The sequence below is a fragment of the Ailuropoda melanoleuca genome, chromosome 16 (genome assembly GCF_002007445.2).
Source record: "Ailuropoda melanoleuca isolate Jingjing chromosome 16, ASM200744v2, whole genome shotgun sequence".
Taxonomy (NCBI): Eukaryota; Metazoa; Chordata; class Mammalia; order Carnivora; family Ursidae; genus Ailuropoda; species Ailuropoda melanoleuca.
In genome coordinates this window covers 44,207,402-44,212,939 of record NC_048233.1, presented here as the reverse complement: position 1 = coordinate 44,212,939, position 5,538 = coordinate 44,207,402, and the positions used below count along the sequence as shown (strand labels likewise).

Below are 5,538 nucleotides of genomic sequence, written 5' to 3'. Positions count from 1 at the left end.
ATGGAAAAGAGGGTGTTTGCTAAGTCTATTAAGCCATACCAATCCCTCTAGGCTGTTGCACTTCCTACGTAGCCTTGATCCCATCGAGTCCAGCTCAAACATTCAGAACACACATATTTAATCTTCGATAATATCCTTTACCTCTCATCCATTGGCAGACCAGAATCATTTTTAACTAATAAAACAGATTTAGTGCAACAAAATCAATCATTTCCTTACCAAAGCATGAACATGTTGTTTTTCATGAATGGCATACGGCTTAGTGTACTGCCGGTAAGAACCAGGGCGAGATTAAACATTCCCATTGAGCAAGTGTGTGAAAACTGGGCACACGTCCACAGTGGGAAGGACAACATGCCACGACTCATTCATATACAACATCCACCCCGTTACGCAGTCAGATGTGAAGCCCTCCGGCCGAAACCCACCAGGAGCCCACCTGTAGCTCAGCAGCTCGGGGTCACCATCACTGCAGTGGGGGAGAGCACACCCATGGGGAACTGCAGACAGGTGTCAGCTCAAGGCTGTTAGAAAACACTTACATAGGATTGGGGCTTGTGTTAGGTGATTTGGGGGAGGTTGTAGGGAAACAACGTCTGGCGGATTGGATGCTGTCAGGCAGCACCACCATGCTATGATTGGGGATCTAACCAAACTTTTTCTAGAAGGAGAAGAGAGAGGAATGAAGCAAAGCTGAGCTAGGTAATGAAGAAGCATCACTCATTAACTAGAAAAAAGGCCTAGGCACTGTTGTGGGCAAGGTCAGCAACTGACATTGCTTCTGTCTGCATGGGAACAGCACTGGGAAGGGATCTTGCTCTTTGCCTCCCTTCCTCACAATCATTGAGTGCCCTCGTCTGCCCTTGGTCTTCTGAGACTTTGTATGTGTGCAACGGGACAACACCATTTCCTAGCCTCAGCCCAGCTCAGCCCCTAACACCTCCAAAGCCCAGTCATGCCAGGCCAGTTCCCAGATGGCTGGGCTGTTTTCCTGCTTCTCAACTCCTAAGTCATTGCAGGTAAGAGAGTAATCATGGCTCAGTTAATAGGAGAGTTTTGTGGAAGCCAAAATGGATATTGGTGCCTGGTAAATGCTGATTAGTGCGTTCAGGCGAAAGAAACCACTAGGCTCTGGTGATGGGCACCAGAAGTATGTCTTATGTTTAAAAATTGGGGACACATGTACAAAATCCAATTTACAGTCGCACAGGAAGGACGGGATAAAATTTAAATTATCTGTCACTGGGGTTGACTGAATCATTGGACAACCACTCTCCAACCTCTTAAAAATAACTAATGATGTACTATATAGTGGCTAACTGGAGGTAATAAATAAATAAATATGTTGGCATATTGAAAAAAGTATATATATATATACAATTTTGTCATTGCTCAATGTTTTTTATTTGAAAACAGATAAACTGATTGATTAGGGATAAGAAAGAGATAGGACATGTGATAAGTAGTTGAATTAAATCAAATCAATGGACATTGTGGTTGAGTCCAGCAGGATCAAATGCAGAAGTCCCAGGCTAATTCCATCTTAGTAATATTTCAACCCNTAGGACATGTGGTAAGTAGTTGAATTAAATCAAATCAATGGACATTGTGGTTGAGTCCAGCAGGATCAAATGCAGAAGTCCCAGGCTAATTCCATCTTAGTAATATTTCAACCCCTTAAGCGCTTGAGGTATTCGATGAGGTCTACAAGAGAATAAAATATATTGTCAAGAGGGTTTCTAAAAAGGATGAAGAATGTGGCTTCTTTCTTGAGAATCTGCAAGGAGACTAACAAATGTCAAATTGCATTGAATTCTGTGGAGTCAAAGGAACATAACATGTTCATCTCCCCTCCCCCTCACCAAAAAATAAAAAATAATAATAATAATAATAATAATAAACGGGTTTTGCAGCCCTAGACAGGAGTCTAGGGAAGCTGGAAATTTAGAGAGAACAGGAAGTAAGCCAATATGTGTTAGTTCTCCTTCCACCATAGCACAAAGCAACCCAGTCTTCTTCTCAAAAGGGATGAATACTCCTTTTCCCCCCACAGGCTGCCCCTATACGTCCTTGCGTGAGGTGCCAAGCAATGGCCCCAACACTGAAAGACTATAAGCCATTTTGAAAACATTTCCTCAAGACTTTGATTGTTTAAGTACAAACCCAATCTCTCCCATATGTTCAGGGGAAAGTTTTCCATTTCTTCAACTTTACAGAGTTCTCTTAGTAGAATGACTCTGAGATTTAAATGACATTGATATGTGAATTGTATACTGCAATGGCTGACATGTACCCACACTCAACAAATTTTGTAATCACTGTTCCATGAGTGTGAAAGACAGGAAAGATGAACCAAGACTCAGAAAACTATACTGTCTTAACCCTCAGTGAATGTCCAAATTTCCCAGAAATATCCTGAATGATGCTCAAAGGTTTCTGCCTCAAGGAAGCTCTATTTTAAAGCTGTTGTCTATTTTTAGAAAAGCCTTTCAAGAAAACAGCAACTTTTCTGTTAAAAAAAAAAGAAAAGAAAAAAAGAAAAACACACATAAACAGTTACCTGGCCCCAAAGAGACACTTACTTTGGTTTTTCCAATGACATTTCTTTTTTTTTTTTAAAGATTTTATTTATTTATTCGACAGAGATAGAGACAGCCAGCGAGAGAGGGAACACAAGCAGGGGGAGTGGGAGAGAAAGAAGCAGGCTCATAGCAGAGGAGCATGATGTGGGGCTCGATCCCATAATGCTGGGATCACGCCCTGAGCCGAAGGCAGACGCTTAACCTCTGTGCCACCCAGGCGCCCCCCAATGACATTTCTACTAAAGATGAATTTCCCTATGAAGTGCTAAGGTTACGATCATGCAGGTATACTGGTAAACAAGAAGCTACAACCTCAGGGCTCCTCCGAGATTTATCTGTTGACTTGATTTAAGAAAAACTAAAAGCAAGAGAGAATAATGAAAACAGAGCTTTCTCAGGGCTTCTCCCTCCTGCCTCCAAAACAGAGTCTCCTAGGACAGTAGAGAACCTAGGAATCCAGGAGATCCAATTCGTAAACATGTAGATGGTGTGGACTTACTCTTTAAAAGGTTAAATGGAGTACGGGTGGCAGTGGTGGTTGCAGCAGTGGTGGCACCGGCATTGGTGGCATCAGAGGCAGCTGAAATTAGGATGAAAAGATCCAGCTGAAGCACTTGACTCTGCCCAGGGAAACAAAATTTGTCCCCCCAAGCTTGGAGGTACAGTCCTCATTCTGAATTCTTCTCTGTAAATGTTAATAATCCTGTTGTACCTTTAGCTAGACTACCCACTTTTCTTTAGCCTCATTCTTCATAGCCCTGCCTTGTGGCACTGAAAGAATTTGGGTTTCTCTACAAGGACTGTGACACTAAGAGAAGATACAAGCAAAACGTTCTCCCAGGGGTGAGCACATACCATATGTGTTCTTACTCATAGAGATCCTGGCTCAGAGGTAACAAGAGAGACCCTAGTGGGCTGAATTTCTGGTGGCCTCCCATGGGCTTACATGAACTGACTCATTTCCGTGGCAGTATGCGCAAGTGTGAGTAGTGGAATAAATTCTACAGAAGAGAAGAAAGAACAAGAGCATGTATCTATTAGACCAATAGGATCTCCTTCCTTTGAATGAAGCACAATTCCTTCCCTCAGGTTCTGGCCTCCAAAGGGATTATATTTGTGTCACCTGTTGTTCAACTTGGACTCCATCTGTTACAGAAGTATCTAGGAGAGCCGCATTGGATTTAACAAGAGGTATTAATGCTATTCTGGCAATGGTAAAAGTGAGCAAATGCCCCATCAATCATCCCTTATTCAGAGGTAATGTGGCAAGATTGATGACAATTATCACTCTGTACACCTTACACCAGAGCTCCTGACCGATAGGCAGAGCCACACCCTACGATGGTAAGTTACATCTATCTCAACAAGTGAACAGATCATTCTCCACAGCTACACTCTGGCCGTGTTGTCTCAGTCCTCATTCAGGAGAGAGGATAGTGTTTTCAACTGGTCCCACATGGCAGGTAGGGCATATGGTTCAGTATGTGAGGTCTGACTGCAGTCCCTGCCCTTGTAACCAAAGGACACAGGTCGCCAAGTGTGGAGGAAAAAAGAGAAATCTTCCTCATGTCTGCACAACACACACAGCATTGGACATACGGGACACTGTGGGAGAAATCCAAAATATACTAGGGTCTTTGGTTCACAACTTGGATTTCAGATCACAGAAGGCAAACACAGGTCAGACAGGGAAGAAGGCATATATACCGCTACAAAGAGGAAACCTTAAGGCCATCCTGCTACTTCCCTGCATCCCAAGTCTCTGTTCCATGCTCCACGTGCTCCTAGTGCCACATTCCTACATCGCCTTCGGCGTCTACAGTCTCCTCCATCATCCTGAGATATTAACCCCTCTTTTGACACACTGGCCATATATTCAGCCCTCCAATTTATGGTAATCATAAAGGCTTTACCACTCCCCAAATTCCCAGACTACAAAATCATACCACATACCCCTGTCATTTTTCACAGAGAACAATATATATACTCCACAATTTATATATCCATACCAGAGTCTTTATGTTCTCTAATAATGTATAAGAAATCAACATATTTTCTATGTTTACAATGAACTTTAGAAACAGGAATGGGCTTCCCCAGGCTTCTGCTTTGGAGTGTCTACGCTGGCCTCCATGGCTGCTTGACACGAAGCTGGGACGGTAAATAGTCATGACGGGAGGAGATGAAGTTTAAGCTTAGACTTACCAGTAGAGCTATCAGAGGAAGCATCTGTTGTATTCTCTGAAAGAGAAAAAGACAAAATAGATGTCAGTGGAACACCAGTTTGGGGGGTAGATGGAAGAGACAAAACGGACAGTAGTGCAGGCTTTCACAGCTGAAGAACCTGAGACTTTCCTACACATGTTGAGGACAACATGTTGAGGTTAAAACTGAGCAAAGACCTGAATGAATTGTCAAAGCTTAAAGGGAGAGTGCACTCTATCTTCAGTGGTCACGCAAAATAGGAATGGAACAGAGTAATGGAGTATGAGACACAGGGGCCGGCATTCCAACCCCTCCAAACCCACATCCACACAGAGCTTTTATCATCATGTCTGCTTGCTCCAGACCTTATTTCAGGAAAGTATCATTACTTACCGCCCGAGACCAGGAAGGTGGAAACTGCCACCAGTAACAGCAGCGCCAAGACCTTCATGCTGGTGAGTTGATTAGCAGGGAGCACAGACAGGAAAGCGTCAGAGCTCAGAAGGCGGTAGGACTCTGACTGCGGCAGTCCACATCCTGACATTATATAGGCAGAGGGCACCAATCAGGAGCTGCCAGACCAGAATCCGGGCTAGGTGATGTCAGCAAATGTTGGTACTCAGAGAAACCATGGGAGAGTCAACAGCACAGCCAGAGGCCCTTTGGAAAGGTTACTTTACTTTAGTCCCTTGATTCTGGCACAGGTTTTAAGTCAAGAGTTTCCCATATTTAAATATTTTCCGGAAAAAGA

General features: G+C 43.4%; 1 long non-coding RNA gene across 1 annotated transcript; it reads right to left on the bottom strand.

Moving 5' to 3' along the window:
* Positions 1-1,568: 1,568 nt before the first annotated feature.
* Positions 1,569-5,318, bottom strand: LOC109490260. The gene is made up of 4 exons (XR_002143548.2): positions 5,181-5,318; positions 4,788-4,823; positions 3,082-3,162; positions 1,569-1,704 (listed from the first exon to the last, which is right to left on the bottom strand). It is a non-coding gene; the product is annotated as an uncharacterized LOC109490260 (long non-coding RNA).
* Positions 5,319-5,538: the final 220 nt, after the last annotated feature.